Raw genomic sequence first — 17,807 nt, forward strand, 5'->3', positions numbered from 1 at the left:
AGTGTAAAACATTGATAAGACAGGCGAAGAGAGAATTTGAAATGAAGTTGGCCATAGAGGCAAAAACTCATAATAAAAACTTTTAAAATATATCCAAAGCAAACCTGTGAGGGAGTCAGTTGGACCATTAGATGACCGAGGGGTTAAAGGGACTCTTAGGGAAGATAAAGCCATGGCAGAAAGACTAAATGAATTCTTTGCTTCCGTGTTTACTAATGAGGATGTTGGGGAGATCCCAGTTACGGAGATGGTTTTCAGGGGTGATGAGTCAGACGAACTGAACGAAATCACTGTGAACCTGAAAGATGTAGTAGGCCAGATTGACAAACTAAAGAGTAGCAAATCACCTGGACCGGATGGTATGCATCCTAGGGTACTGAAAGATCTCAAAAATGAAATTTCTGATCTATTAGTTAAAATTTGTAACCTATCATTAAAATCATCCATTGTACCTGAAGACTGGAGGATGGCCATTGTAACTCCAGGGGCAATCGGGGAACTACAAACCAGTGAGCCTGACTTCAGTGCCAGGAAAAATAGTGGAAACTATTCTCAAGATCAAAATCGTAGAGCATATAGAAAGACATGATTTAATGGAACACAGTCAACATGGATTTACCCAAGGGAAGTGTTGCCTAACAAATCTGCTTCATTTTTTTGAAGGGGTTAATAAACATGTGCATAAAGGTGAACCAGTAGATGTAGTGTATTTGGATTTTCAGAAAGCGTTTGACAAAGTCCCTCATAAGAGGCTTCTATGAAAACTAAAAAGTCATGGGATAGGAGAACATAAGAACATAAGAAAATGCCATACTGGGTCAGACCAAGGGTCCATCAAGCCCAGCATCCTGTTTCCAACAGTGGCCAATCCAGGCCATAAGAACCTGGCAAGTACCCAAAAACTAAGTCTATTCCATGTTACCATTGCTAATGGCAGTGGCTATTCTCAAAGTGAACTTAATAGCAGGTAATGGACTTCTCCTCCAAGAACTTATCCAATCCTTTTTTAAACACAGCTATACTAGCTGCACTAACCACATCCTCTGGCAACAAATTCCAGAGTTTACTTGTGCGTTGAGTAAAAAAGAACTTTCTCCGATTAGTTTTAAATGTGCCCCATGCTAACTTCATGGAGTGCCCCCTAGTCTTTCTACTATCCGAAAGAGTAAATAACTGATTCACATCTACCCGTTCTAGACCTCTCATGATTTTAAACACCTCTATCATATCCCCCCTCAGTCGTCTCTTCTCCAAGCTGAAAAGTCCTAACCTCTTTAGTCTTTCCTCATAGGGGAGTTGTTCCATTCCCCTTATCATTTTGGTAGCCCTTCTCTGTACCTTCTCCATCGCAATTATATCTTTTTTGAGATGCGGCGACCAGAGTTGTACACAGTATTCAAGGTGCGGTCTCACCATGGAGCGATACAGAGGCATTATGACATTTTCCGTTTTATTCACCATTCCCTTTCTAATAATTCCCAACATTCTGTTTGCTTTTTTGACTGCCGCAGCACACTGAACCGACGATTTCAATGTGTTATCCACTATGACACCTAGATCTCTTTCTTGGGTTGTAGCACCTAATACGGAACCCAACATTCTGTAATTATAGCATGGGTTATTTTTCCCTATATGCATCACCTTGCACTTATCCACATTAAATTTCATCTGCCATTTGGATGCCCAATTTTCCAGTCTCACAAGGTCTTCCTGCAATTTATCACAATCCGCTTGTGATTTAACTACTCTGAACAATTTTGTGTCATCTGCAAATTTGATTATCTCACTCGTCGTATTTCTTTCCAGATTATTTATAAATATATTGAAAAGTAAGGGTCCCAATACAGAATGTCCTTTCGTGGATTACAAACTGGTTAAAAGACAGGAAACAGAGAGTAAGATTAAACGGTCAATTTTCTCAGTGGAAAAGGGTAAACAGTGGAGTACCTCAGGGATCTGTACTTGGACCGGTGCTTTTCAATATATATATATAAATGATCTGGAAAGGAATATGACGAGTGAGGTTATCAAATTTGCGGATGATACAAAATTATTCAGAGTAGTTAAATCACAAGCAGACTGAGATACATTACAGGAGGACCTTGCAAGACTGGAAGATTAGGCATCCAAATGGCAGATGAAATTTAATGTGGACAAGTGCAAGGTGTTGCATATAGGCAAAAATAACCCTTGCTGTAATTACACGATGTTAGGTTCCATATTAGGAGCTACCACCCAGGAAAAAGATCTAGGCATCATAGTGGATAATATTTTAAAATTGTCGGCTCAGTTCAGCAGTCAAAAAAGCAAACAGAATGTTAGGAATTATTAGGAAGGGAATGGTTAATAAAATGGAAAATGTCATAATGCCTCTATATCGCTCCATGGTGAGACCGCACCTTGAATACTGTGTACAATTCTGGTCGCCGCATCTCAAAAAAAATATAGTTGCGATGGAGAAGGTACAGAGAAGGGCAACCAAAATGATAAAGGGGGATGGAACAGCTCCCCTATGAGGAAAGGATGAAGAGGTTAGGGCTGTTCAGCTTGGAGAAGAGACGGCTGAGGGGGATATGATAGAGGTCTTTAAGATCATGAGAGATCTTGAACGAGTAGATGTGACTCGGTTATTTACACTTTCGAATAATAGAAGGACTAGGGGGCATTCCATGAAGTTAGCAAGTAGCACATTTAAGACTAATCGGAGAAAATTCTTTTTCACTCAACGCACAATAAAGCTCTGGAATTTATTGCCAGAGGATGTGGTTAGTGCAGTTAGTATAGCTGGGTTCAAAAAAGGTTTGGATAAGTTCTTGGAGGAGAAGTCCATTAACGGCTATTAATCAAGTTTACTTAGGGAATAGCCACTGCTATTAATTGCATCAGTAGCATGGGATCTTCTTAGTGTTTGGATAATTGCCAGGTTCTTGTGGCCTGGTTTTGCCTCTGTTGGAAACAGGATACTAGGCTTGATGGACCCTTGGTCTGACCCAGCATGGCAATTTCTTATGTTCTTATGTTCTTAACTTTTATTCCCCACTCATTTTTTAGGCATCTAAATTTAAGGGCTCAGACCTATTCAGTTTTCAAAGGGGGAAAATTAGGTGCCTAGCTCTCAAAGGGGGTTATTTTCCAAGCTGCGTTATAGGCTTTTCACATGCGAAAAACACCTTGACGCATGGTGTGATGCTAATTTAGAAAAGGGGTGGAGTTGCAACATGGCTTTATCACAATGTTTTCGCACATAGCATATTTAGTCTTTTAAGCTGGAGAGAGAGAAAGAGAGCAAGCCTAGCTATAAGGCCCTCTTAGGACTCCTGTTAGGTATTTATACCTCTATAGGAGGCCCACGTAGTTACTCAAGGTGAGATTTAGGTATTAGTGTAGGGGTTAGGGGCCATTTTGACATTCAGAGTGAGATGTATGAACAGAACAGTGCACTCTTGCAAAGATTTGATGTCCTTCAGAGTGAGGAAATTCAACCAAAGATGAGATTTGTACAATGTTCTCTCAAACTAGCTTCATGGACTCTACCTCTTTGAAAATTGAGCTAAGAGTAAGGAAAGATTTATTGGGGAAAATCTTGGAAGATGGAACATGAAAGAAAGGCAGAATAAAAATAAAACCCACACATTAAAACAGCTTAACGTGAAAATGTATACTTCTCTGCAACTTTTTTTGTTGAAAATTATCTATCATAACCAAGATAGTAAAATATTGAAATCTTTAATACCTTTCTCTCTGTAATATATTCCATATACACCGTCAGAAACTGAGTGCGCTGCATGTTAGTTGCCATTCAAACCATATATTTCCTGCCAAATCATAGTTGTCACCTCTGTCTTGGCTATCTCTCCAACCACACACTAAAACTGTCTCCTGAAATGCATGCTGCCTGAATGTACTTTATGAGAGGCTGTCACCGCAGTGCAGTTCAAGTCGCTGTCTTGATTTCGGAATCTTTCTAAGCTGTGATATCTTTTAGAGGACCAACAAAAAAGATGCTGCACATCATGAGCTTTCCACATCTCACAGGCCTCTTCAGATGCAATTGATGAGCTGGAAAAAGAAGCTTTTATATCTAGAAAATATCTGAGAGCAGGAATTGCCACAAGAGAGCTTGTTACGAGCTGTCCAGATGAAACCCTCCACTAGTTAGAGACAATTAGACAATTAGTAGACCCTAAGTCACCAGGAATAAGAGCAAAAGGTGCTCGTCCTCATGGTGAGTCAAGAAGAGTGGTTCAATGTGCAATGTATTAAGCTTAATGAAAAAAATTTAAATTAAAAAAAAAAAAAAAGAATCCAATATCTTGGTTCAGTCCCTTATTTTTAGTTCTCATATCTTTATTTCCTGTAATTTCCTCTGGATACCTCCTGATGACCTCTAAGATTGAAATTTTCACATTCTTTAGATATAAAAGCTCCCTTCTCCAGCTTTACAATCACATCTGAAGAAAAGGTCTGTAATTTTTAGTTGGTTCTGAAGAAGGTGTAATGGATTTATTTCTGACTCTTCTGAGGATGTATTCTCACCCAGACCCAGACTAGTTTGAAGGTCACAGGCCAGTCTCTTGAGTGAACTCATATTTACTGTTTTGCACTGTGAAATGCTTATGAACAGGCAAGAATCTGTTTATTGTAGTTATGCCAGTAGTTCTATGGTGAGAAAGCAAGCAATGAACTCATACAAAAGTCTGATAGAGTGAAGGCCACATAGCTACACCTGAAATTGATAAGAATACAGAGGGAGGGAACATTGCAGCTCTCCAAAGCATTTATTTATTTATTTAACTTCTTTTCTATACCGTCGCTAAGTTATATACCATCGCAACGATTTACATGTAGGCACATAAATTAATGTAGGTGATGCGTACTATAGTACATTCTAACAGATGCAACAAAAGGTTCAGTTACAATAAATCGTTAGACAATCAATTGTTTAGTGAAGTAGGTCATGACCATGTGTACCTGTAAGCTATGGTTCACGGGTAAAAATCATATTTATAGTGTTTATAATTACGTTTATTGTGAGGTAGAGTTCATAGATTATTAAAATGCACATTCTTAGAATTGTGCTGTGTGCTGGAGTTCTTCTGCCTATTCCTGTATATTTTCTATTCACCATTCTCTTTATAAAATGCTTGTTTAAAAAGTCATGTTTTAAACTTTTCTTAAAGGTTTTGAGATCTCTTTGCAATCTGATCTCTAGAGGCATTTGTGTTCCAAAGTGTGGGGCCTGCTAAAGATAAGGTCCTTTCTCTCACTTGGGTCAGTCTCGCTGTTTTTACTGGGGGAATGGTTAAGAGTGCTTTATTTGCCGATCAAAGGTTTCTGTGTGGGACGTGCAGTCGCAATGCTGTGTTTAGCCAGTCCGATTTTTTATCATGTATTAGTTTATGTATGGTACATAGTAGGGATGTGAATCGTTTTTTGACGATTTAAAATATCGTCCAATATATTTTAAATCGTCAAAAATCGTTAGAGGCGATATATAATAGGAATTCCCCCGATTTATCGTCAAAAATCGTAAATCGGGGGAAAGGGGAGGGGAAGGGGGAGGGCGGGAAAACCGGCACACTAAAACAACCCTAAAACCCACCCCGACCCTTTAAATTAAATCCCCCACCCTCCCGAACCCCCCCAAAATGTCTTAAATTACCTGGGGTCCAGTGGGGGGGTCCCGGTGTGATGTTCCACTCTCGGGCCATGGGTGCATTTGATAGAAATGGCGCCGGCACTACCTTTGCCCTGTCATATGACAGGGCAAAGGTAGCGCCGGCGCCATTTTGGTTCCTGTCCCCCGATGTCGCGAGCGTAGGAGATCGCTCCCGGACCCCCGCTGGACCTCCAGGGACTTTTAGCCAGCTTGGGGGGGGCCTCCTGACCCCCACAAGACTTGCCAAAAGTCCAGCGGGGGTCCGGGAACGACCTCCTGCACTCGAATCGTGTTGTCGTAATGCAAAATGGCGCTGGTCATACGGCCAGCGCCATTTTGCAGTACGGCAATATGGCCATACGGGCGGTGCCATTTTGCATTACGGCAACACGATTCGAGTGCAGGAGGTTGTTCCCGGACCCCCGCTGGACTTTTGGCAAGGCTTGTGGGGGTCAGGAGGCCCCCCCACCCAAGCTGGCCAAAAGTCCCTGGGGGTCCAGCGGGGGTCCGGGAGCGATCTCCTACGCTCGCGACGTCGAGGGACAGGAACCAAAATGGCGCCGGCGCTACCTTTGCCCTGTCATATGACAGGGCAAAGGTAGCGCTGGCGCCATTTCTATCAAATGCACCCGTGGCCCGAGAGTGGAACATCACACCGAGACCCCCCCACTGGACCCCAGGTAATTTAAGACATTTTGGGGGGGTTCGGGAGGGTGGGGGATTTATTTTAAAGGGTCGGGTGGGTTTTAGGGATGTTTTAGTGTGCCGGTTTTCCCGCCCTCCCCATATTTACGATTTACACGATATTTAAAAAAACAAAACTGCGACAATCCGATTCCCTCCCCCCCCAGCCGAAATCGATCGTTAAGACGATCGATCACACGATTCACATCTCTAGTACATAGGGCTTTGTATTTAATTCTGTGTTCAATAGGTAGCCAATGTAATTCTGCCAGGGTTTCGGTTATATGGTCCCTCCTCCTTTTTCCGGTTAGTATTCTAGCTGCTGTGTTTTAAAGTATTTGAAGTGGCCTTAATGTTGAATTCGGGAGTCCTAGTAAAAGGGCATTACAGTAGTCCATGCTGGAGAACACTAGTGCTTGAAGTACTGTTCTGAAATCAGTTAGTGTTAGACGTGGTTTTAGTTTTCTGAGTACCATGAGTTTTGCATAGCCTTCTTTTACTTTTAGCGATATGTGCTGTTTTAGATTGATTTCTGGGTCCATTATTATTCCAAGGTTTTGTACTTTTTCTGCTAGTTCAATTTTCTGGTTGTCTTTGAGGGTTATTGGAGTTTGGATAGGGGTAGATTTTATAACATGCGCGCGCACATGTACACCCGATTTTATAACTTGTGCACGCAAGTTATAAAATCAGGAGTCGGCGCGCACAAGGGGGTGCAAAATTGTGTACCTTGCAAGCGCCGAGCCATGTTGCCTTCCCCCCATTCCCCCTAACTTGACCTTCCCACCCCTTCCCTTAACCTTTCTCCCACCAGCCCTACTCTAACCCCTCTCAAAAAATGTGTTTTACCTTTTGCACCTGCCTCTGAGCAGGCGCAAGTTGCGCGCGTCAGCCAACTGCCGGCGTGCGATCCCCGGGCCAGCGGCAAATATGGCCGCTATGCCGGGAGCCCGACCCCACCCCCACCCCTGGACCACCCCGGACGGTCACCGCCCCTTTTTGCAAGTCCCGGGACTTACACACATCCCGGGGCTTTACGCGTGTCGCCGGGTCTTTTGAAAACAGGCCCAGTGCATGCAGGACAGTTTACGCGTGTACGGGCGGATTTTAAAAGCCCTGCTCGCGTAAATCCGCCCGGATTTATGCGAGCAGGGCCTTGTGCGCCGGCACGCCTATTTTCCATAGGCCGCCGGCGCGCGTAGGTCACGGGGTTTTTCGAAGGGGGCGTGTCGGGGTGGGACCGGATGACGCGGTGTTTCGGGGGCGGGACCGGGGGCGTGGCGCCGGCCCGGGGGCATGGTCCAGGCCTCCGGACCAGCCCCCAGGTCGGAAGACGGCGCGCCAGCAGTCCGCTGGCGCACGTAGATTTACGTCTGCTTCTCGCAGGCGTAAATCTAGGGACAAAGGTAAGGGGGGGTTTAGATAGGGCCGGGGGGGTGGGTTAGCTAGAGGAAGGGAGGGGAAGGTGAGGGGAGGGCGAAAGAGAATTCCCTCCGAGGCCGCTCCGATTTTGGAGCGGCCTCGGAGGGAACGGAGGCAGGCTGTGCGGCTCGGCGCGCGCAGGCTGCCCAAAATCGGCAGCCTTGCGCGCGCCGATCCAGGATTTTAGAGGATATGTGCGGCTATGCGCATATCTTATAAAATCCAGCGTACTTTTGTTTGCGCCTGCTGCGCAAACAAAAGTACGCGATCGCGCTTTTTAAAAAAATCTACCCCGTAACCTTTTGAAAATCTGGCCCTTAGTGTATAAGGAGAAATAACAGCTAGAGAGAGAGAGGGTAAGAGGGCTTCTGGATGTGATAGCACAGACTGATCCTTTGGAAACATGTAAGCTTTATATATATGTAGGTAGCAATTGTTGTTATCTGCAACTAATTCTTCTGTATGATCTGATTTTATTTGTTCTCTTATCTTATTGCTCAAGTATACTTACTTTCCTAAATACCTGGAACTATGATGTACTAAATCAAAGTTTGTGTGTGTGACTATTTGTGTGGGGAATAAGCTCCTGGGTTCAAGCCCCCAGGTATAATCCCAGTAATTGTGTGTGTTTGCCCTTGAGACAGTCCTGTGTGCATGCAGGTGACAAGCCCCTCGGGTAACACCCAGTGTAAACCCCAGTGAGATTAACCCCCAGGTTAGAGCTCCTGGGCAGAATGCTAGTGTGTATGGTCTGATTCCAGAAGAGGGCAATTTTCAAAAGTTTTTATGTAGCTAAACACATGTTTAATCATATTAAAATGCATTTGAAATGTTCCTCTGTCCCTAAATTTAAAGAATGCCAGGACTGGGTGTGCTATGGAAGCAGCATTCACACCCTCTAACGGTAGGCTGTGCAATAGCATGATTGCAAAGCTCTAGGCAGAGACCTAGTACATGGCCCCTGTCCCAGCCCTGGTTCTGATTGTACTAGAAATTCAGAGGAGCAGGAAGGTCAAAAAAATCATACTAGCAACATTAATTTTACATCACTGCTTCCTACCACTGCTCTGATTTAGGGTTATTATTTTATATTGTTTTAATTGAATTGTACAAGTACTTTGGATATGTGCTGTGTAAATCTCTGTGAGCTACTGGTGGGTAGGGATTATTACATCTAAAAAATAATCACGAGCAAACACAATTTGATCAGTAGGGCTGGTGCATATTTTGTGCATTTCTGCCCCTAGTTTATAAATTAATTTCCTTTGTCAGGTGAACTGGAAGTACTGGAAGTCCCACAATACAGTATGTAAATTCTTGTTTGTATTGTACTAACCTTTATGGAGATGGACACTAAAAAATAGGAAGTATCAAACATAATGCATTTACTGAGAATTTCCTCAATCATTTGTCATTTCAGTATATTTGTTTGAGCTTTTGGTAAAATGTGCTTCAAAGTATCCAGTTTCTAAATTCAAAGAATAGATTTGGTGAGATTTTTAAATGCTGTCATTTTAAGAACTGGCATTAAACAGGGTAATATATTCTTACAGGGTAATATATTCTGACAAATGCATTTATGGTAAAACCTGCTTCATGATTAATATGAATGACGATAACAGATACCAGGGGAATTAATAGTATGCATATCTAAAATGCCAGGTCCATTTTCCTAAAATACAAAGGGATTGGCAAATTTTAAAATATGCATTTGCATTACATGCTTTTGCTTATTCTGACTAGAACTTAATGGTATTATTGTATCACTTGTTTGTTTGCATTTGTTACCAGGCACTGGCCATCCTCCCACAAACAACACATTGCAACTTTGGCAACACAAACAAGTAACTAAGGAAACAGCCAATAGGAATACAGAAACATACCTCTAGCTAATGAACTGCTCCCCAATTGATACTTTTTAACTTATTGGTAACATTTATAGTTAGTGTGCACTAACTATAGTTAGTGTGTGCTAACATCCAGTTAGTGCGCAGTAAGTCCTGTTAATGCGCACTAATTCCCATTAGTGCGCACTAACACGAAATACTAATTTTTCTGAAATTTCGTCATTTTTTTAAATTCTGGGTGCTCCCAAAGCAAAACAAAATAGACAATTTTGTTACTATTGTATATTTCGTTGAAAAAGAATGCACATCCCTATTTTTTTTTTTTACTTGATCTGACTCCCAAATATAGATTTTCCACAAGCAATTATTATTTGCAGCTCTTTGGGCATGGATACAAATTTAATTGGATGGATGGACAGACTGAATGGGTCATACAGTCTTTTTATGCCGTCATGTTTCTAACAACAGAAACAACACTGGATAATGAAAGACTGAGTTTCTGAAAGTGAGTATTAGTGTTGCGCTGCACATGGAAGGGAGCACTAGGGAGCGCTCTCCCAGCGCAGGGCAAGGAATGTGTGCCCTAGCGGTGAGACATCCCTGCTGGCAAGACTGGAGATCCAGACTCTCTACCAAACCTGCACGCTTCCGTGAGACCACCAATGCAATGGTGGTCCCTAAATGGTCCTCTGACTGTTCCAAGCCCTTTCAGACTAGCCACTAGGTAGTGGCTTGAAGCAGCAGGCCGGACAGAGGTCATGGCCGGACAGAGACGTGGAACAAGGTGTGGCAAGGCAGACAAAGACATCAGGCATGGCAAGGCAGATGAAGACATCAGGCGTGGCAGGACAGACAAAAGCTTGGACACTGAAGCAGATGAAGACTCAGTCATTGAAGTAGACGAAGACTTAGTCACTGAAGTAGATGAAGACTTGGATGCTGAAGTAGACAAAGACTCAGTCACTGACGTAGACGAAGACTTGGATGCTGAAGTAGACAAAGACTCGGTCATTGAAGTAGACGAAGACTTAGTCACTGAAGTAGATGAAGACTTGGATGCTGAAGTAGACGAAGACTCAGTCATTGAAGCAGACGAAGACTTGGACGCTAAAGTAGACAAAGACTCAGTCATTGAAGTAGACGAAGACTTAGTCACTGAAATAGGATGCTGGAACAATAGGATCCTGGAACAGAAGGATGCTGGACAAGACAAGATATACCAAGACAGGGCAAGGTTAAGAAACCTATAGTTAAAAAGTCCAGAACCTCCAAGCGGGAAAGTCCCTCTTGTGTCATACTCTGCCCCACTGGGCTAGTTACAGACCACACGAGTAGGCATCAAGCTAGGACATCAAATGCAAGGCAGATATCGGTCATCAGGAACAAGGTAAGTCAGACAAGGAAAGAGATAACTCCATAGCACCATCAGAGGGAAGACCCATCAACACCTTAAATACCCCAGCGGGGGTGGTCAGGCTACGGGGGATGGGTCCAAATGGAGCTGAGGACATCTGGACAAGGAACCAGGACTGGGCGAGCCTCAGGACATCAGGAACAGATGAATATCAAGATATCGAGAATGGATGGATGACAGGACATCGGAACACCAGAAACAGATGGACATCAGGACATCAGGAACGGATAGATGTCAGGACATCAGGAACAGATAGACGTCAGGACGTCACGACATCAGGAATGGGTAGACGTCAGGACATCAGGAACAGATAGACGTCAGGACATCAGGAACGGATAGACATCAGGACAGCAAGAACAGATGGATGCCAGGCCATCAAGACATCAGGAATGGAAGGACACAGAACATCAGGAATAGATGGACGACAGGACGTCAGAAACTGATGGATGTCAGAACGAGAATGGAACCAATGGATGTCAGGACATCAAGAATAGGCAGACAACTGGACATCAGGAACATTGAAGACATCAGGGCAGAGACCAGTACATGGAACAACAACGAAGACACAGGATCCCACACAGAGCAGAGTGCCTAGGAGGAGAAGCAGACGAGGAGTCTTAAGGAGGACTTACTCCTTGCAAAGGCAATGAAGGACTGACCAGAGGAGCCTTTTGTAGGCTGAAGAGGCGGATCCAGGAAGTGACATCATCCAGGGCCAATTTCCACACTGGCCCTACAAGAAGGGCAGAGAGAAGCGGCCCCGTGCCTTAGGAAAGGCAGGAAGAGGACTGCAGGACCATGGAGAGCGGCCCTGCTGATGATGCTGAACATTGAAGCAGAGAAGGAGCCGGAGCTGGGCCATGCAGGCCCCGACGTGGGAGAAGGCTTCCCTGCCACACAGGAAGGACTGAGGGTGGCTCCAGCCACAAGGGAGACCCAGGACCGTGGCCTCCGGCTGCAAGGAACGGCGATGGCGGCGTCCTGCTGCTGAAGAGCAGGCCTCAAGCCTGCAGGAAGATGGTGGCCTCTGGGCCGCAGAGAAAGGACGGCGCGGCTCTGTACTACGACAGGGGACCCCGGCATGGCTCCTACCATGCTGGCAAGATGGCGGCCTCAGTCGGAGGTGAACCCCAGCACGGCTCCTACCATGCCTGCACGATGGCGGCCCAGGCCACAGGAACCAGGGCATTGGAGAAGCAAGGCAGGCCTGAAGAAGGTAAGAGACCTCCCGTGGCTCTGGCCACGGGAGGGATCGCAACAATTAGTGTGCATCAGTACTTCAAGGAAGCAGATGAAAGAAAAATAGAACTTGAAGCACTCTTTAATGTACAACATTCAATATGAACAATTCAGAACATGTGAAAACTGTCAGTTTTCAGTCAATACAACAACCTCCCTGCTGAGTACTTTTTGTAGGACAGGGTTTGGGGGTGTAGTAGTCAAAGGAAAGTGAAGGATGGTGGATGTCAGAAAGGTCGAGGGATATTGGAAGAGTAGGGCTGGCCTATTAGGGGGGGAAGGTTTGTGTTTCAAAGGTTGGGGGAATAGTCAGGAGATGAAGGAGTGGAAAAGTAGCCTAATATGACAGTGGGCTGTGAACTAAGGAAAACCGGTGTTCAAATCCTACTGCTGTTCCTTGTGACCTGGGGCGTCATGTCATCCTCCATGGCCTCAGGTACAAACTTAGGGGAAGATTTACTAAGCTGTGATATTTTTATAATGGGAGGAATCAAATATCACAATGTAGAGCCTCTCCCCCCAAAAATATTGGAGATGTATCAAGACAGGATTTTTTATCACAAGACAAACACGCGACAAAAAAAATCACACCATGGTACAGAGCCTACTTGCGTGATGGCGGCCCACTTCGGCCAGGGCTTTTATCACATTAAAGGGCCCAAGGCCTTAAAATCATCCCCTGAAAATTTCTCCTGGAGGTCCCCATGGATCGTCCCAAAAAACGAGCTTTCAAACTGCATGGTGATGGCCCGACCCTTCCCAAACCTCTCCCCTTTTTCATAAAAATTGCCCCCAATGCAAGGAAAACTCCCTCCTTTCCAAAATCCTCTCCCCCAGGTTCAAATCTGAGAAAGTTCCTGGGGTCCAATGGCCTTCCACAACCCCCTCTTCCACCCCAAAGCAGAAAAAATGATTCTGATGGTCTGGGCTGGGGGCACCCTGACTCCTCACCCCAAAACTGTAAGAAGATTTGTTGGTGTATAGTGGGGGCTTGGAGTGCCCCCCAGTTTCAGGCCCAGTGGATGCTATTTTCCAAAATGGCATTGACCTGACTTTGGCACATCACATGACAAGGGGCATAGTCCAGGAACAGGATTTTGGCCACAGATAAAGTTTGGTCCCTGGACTTTGCTCCTTTCATGTGATGTGCCAAAGTCAGGTCAATACCTGTTAGAAAATGGCATAGACCGGGCCTGGAACTGGGGTGGTGTTCCAGGCACCCACTGAACAAACCTTCTTACAGACTTATTATTTTCATATTTGTAATGATGGGCTTAACAATATTGAATGTGCTAGGCTCACGTTTCTCTGCCTCTGGTGGCTCCTGGCCTGGGGAATATAGGAGCATATGACGTGCCATGCTGGATCAGACCAATGATCCATCAAGCCCAGCAACCTCTCTCTGATAATAGCCAATCTTGTTCAGCAAGAAATGCCCATCACAGTCTAACGTGGAATCCACTCCCAGAAGTAAGAAGCAGGGACCCCCAAGTCTACCCGGCTAATAATTAATGGATGTCTTCCAGAAACCTGTGGATTGGGCACCAGCTCATCTCAAGTCACTATGCCCAAGCATCCCAGCTGGAGTAGTAACTTGGAGGGCATCCATTTTCTACCCATTGACTTCTCCCAGTGGCAGTGGCAGTCTCGGAACACAAGACCAGTGAGCCAGGGTGCTCATAGATCCTTTAGTGGTCTTGTCCCCTTCTTCATGCATGGGCTCCTGGTTTAATATACGAGGCAGAGCCTGTGAGCAGTCTGGCTCACAGGTCCTGTGCTCCATGACTTCAGCTGTCACCACCATAATCACTGGAGGGACAGCACAGCAATTGTTCAAACAGGATAACAAAACAGGAAGCACCAGGTCAGTCTCCCATGCCTTTTTAGTCTACTGTTTTGGAAAGTCCAGAAGCCACACTTATCTAGGTCTGTTCCAATGGTGCTCAAGTAGGGTTGCATGTACCCCAGGGGCCTTGTGGAAGCCAGTCAGGGGTACACAGCTCAACCACCACTGCCACATGGGGGATGGGAGTCTGAACTGCAGAAGACAACCACTCTCCAATGCTGCAGAAGGAGCCAACCTTATTGATCTTGATGATTTATTGTCACCACTGAGCTCCACTTCCTACCTTCCCTTGCAGCATCTCCCAGTCTCTTGGCAGCTGGAAGCAGGCAAAGGTTTCCTGATTAGAATGAAGCATGCTCAGCAGCGGGAGGACGAGGTGACAGCAGCAGTGACATGGGGCCTACTGTCTCTCCTGAGTCCCACTGTTCCTGTGCATGTGGGGGTTGCTCTGCTACCCTTTCCAGTTTCCATGGAAAAGAGAGCAAGATTGGATGGAGAGCTGAATGGTGAGAGAGCCAGGGTTTTCCCCTCTGTAATGTGGCTTTCTCAGCTTATCTCAGTTTAATAAATAGCCCACATCAATATGTCATTTGCATTTTGAGTGACATTCTGGTTCATTAATACACCAAAATTAGCATAATGCCCTCATGTGCATAGCTATGTGTTTCTTGGGGGTTCTTTTAATGATAAACTTATGGCAGTGGTACAAATGGGTTTATCATATGATATTTCCTTGCCCTAAAGTTTTTACTGAATGTAGACCAGCCACCCCTGATGTGATACCCATACCAGAGGGCGGAGTTGCATAAATAATTCTAGCTCTCAGATGTGCGATTTAGAATGGGCATGTGTGCATTGCCAACACAACTGGAGGCTCTCACAGAAGTGGGGAGTAGAAACTGGAATGGCTAAAAAAATATCATTACAGTACTGCAGGCAAAACCAGTATATGCACAGTTACATTAACTAATTTATGTTCTTATATGCTATAGGAAATAAAAACACATGCCCTTATAGCAAAAGATGAATTTATTAACATTAGAAATTATTGCACAATTAGCTTTTTTGTAACTTATAAACAGAAACCATAGATCTTCCTCCCCCCTTTTTTCAGCTCTCAGTTCAAGCAAATTAGAAAAGTGTCCTCATTTACGTTATGGCTAGAAATGAGCATGTGATTTCTTAATTCAACATCATAGCGTTTGCCGAATGTTTTAAATACATTTCTTTTCAGTCCATGGGCGGTGATGCAGAGATGGTACATTTGGAGAATCCATGATGACTTCCAAGCATTCCATGTGAACCAGGAGATCACTTTGGCTCATGAAGAAATGCTATTACAATCTCATCAAAATGAAATCATAATTCCCACTTTATCTGAATAAAATCACAACCATTTTTTCTGAAATTTCCCTATAACTCAGTTAGCCTAATACTAATAGAATGTAAGCAGCTATCCTACTATTATTCAGCTAACTGGAAAGAAAATAGAAGCAAAATGTCTCTAAAAATTACCCTACGTGCCCTTTATACAAAACAGCAATGAACTATACTTGTTTCAGTTTAGTTACTCTGAAGACTCTTCTGTACTCTGGGTTAAGTGATTTCTTGTCGAGTTAACTTATTAGAATAAGTTCCTGCAGAAAGAGCCTCCTGTTCCTTGCAGTTAAAACCTTACCTCATGATTATCTCCCTGTCTCTAACTCACTCTCCCTGTCTCCCTCAAAGAAAACCCATCTCCTTTTTCTAGACTTCAAAGAGACGGCTGTGATTGGTTAATAAATCTCATTGGTACTTGATCTCTTGCCTGTTACTGTTTAACTTAAGTTCTGAGGCAAATGGTTACCATTCATCAATTTGAATTTCAACAGTGCCTGATAGGTTCCCAGAAATGAGTTAATTATAATATCCTTCTCCCCCGGAGGAATTCATCTCCTCAGGTTATCACAGATGATCAGCCAATGGCACAGAAAGGGATTTTACCTACTTCTTCATAGAGTTATTGGAAACTACCAGGTTACCCTCCCCTCCTTATGGAATTTCCAAGGTAAGAGGAAATATCCAAATTGACCATGATTATTATGGCTACCCAGCCATAAACCAGGGATGATTACCTGCCCTTTATGTCTTTATGTCTTCTACTGAGAAGCATTTCCTTTTTAAATCAAGGGGGGTGGGGGGGGGGGCAGTTGCAGAGACTTTTTTCATGTCCCAGCTGTAACTAAAAAGTAAATCTTAGTTCAGCAGAGAGAGAAATATTTTAAATGAATAAATGCTCCTAAATTACTACCTTCCATGAATAAAACAAATCTTTTTATCATGCATAAATAGCCATTTTCACATGTAAATCCATTAGTGCTGTTTATTGACTATGCCTTAACCTCTAATTCTGTAAGCAGAGGAAGAAAATGTGCAATACAGGTAAGCAAGGGTACTATATGAGACACTCTTACAAGGACTCAGAAAGTGAGACGTCTTCAGCCTGGAAAAAAGTTGACTTAGGAGAGACATGACAACTGTATATAAAAATAAATAGGGATTTATTATTTTATTGAGACTCATAAGAACTATGATGTAATTATCAAGTAAGCTAGTTTACAGCACAGGAAAGTTAGTATGTCTTCATAAAATGCATAGTTAAGCTGTAGAACACATTGTAGCAGCATGCTAGCAAGGCAAACATTTTAGTCCAATTCAGAAAAGGATTAAACACATTTATGGAAGATAGGTTAAATATGGGCTATTGGGAATGTCATTCGGGGTTCAGTGCATCCCTAAATCTTGACTGCTAGAAAGTGGGAGGATATGGATAAGGGCAGAACATTTTATACTACATGCCCTCTTTCTTTTTATATACTTTTTGAGCTCTCAAATTCCTCCTGCTCCCCTGGGTTTCCTACCCAAACAGAACTAGGCCTGAGATCAAAATAACATAAGATTCACAATACTGGGTCAGACCAAAGGTTCATCAACATAAGAAATTCCCATGCTGGGCCAGACCAAGGGTCCATCAAGCCCAGCATCCTGTTTCCAACAGAGGCCAAACCAGGCCACAAGAACCTGGCAATTATCCAAACACTAAGAAGATCCCATGCTACTGATGCAATTAATAGCAGTGGCTATTCCCTAAGCAAAATTGATTAATAGCCATTAATGGACTTCTCCTCCAAGAACTTATCCAAACCTTTTTTGAACCCAGCTACACTAACTGCACTAACCACATCCTCTGGCAACAAATTCCAGAGCTTTATTGTGCGTTGAGTGAAAAAGAATTTTCTCCGATTAGTCTTAAATGTGCTACTTGCTAACTTCATGGAATGCCCCCTAGTCCTTCTATTATTAGAAAGTGTAAATAACCGAGTCACATCTACTCGTTCAAGACCTTTCATGATCTTAAAGACCTCTATCATATCCCCCCTCAACCCAGTATCCTATTTCCAACATTGGCCTATCCAGGTCACAAGAACCTGGCAGGATCCCAAAAGGTCAATAGATTCCATGCTGCCTATCCCAGGGATAAGCAGTGGATTTCCCCAACTCCACATTAATATACAGACTTTTCTTCCAGGAACTTGATCAAACTTCTTTTTAAACCCAGCTACACTAACAGCTTTTACAACATTCTTCAGCTATGAATTCCAGAGTTTAATTATGTGTCAGATGAAAAAAATATTTTATCCTATTTGTCTTAAATGT

This window comes from Rhinatrema bivittatum, chromosome 9 (assembly GCF_901001135.1).
Source record: "Rhinatrema bivittatum chromosome 9, aRhiBiv1.1, whole genome shotgun sequence".
NCBI lineage: Eukaryota > Metazoa > Chordata > Amphibia > Gymnophiona > Rhinatrematidae > Rhinatrema > Rhinatrema bivittatum.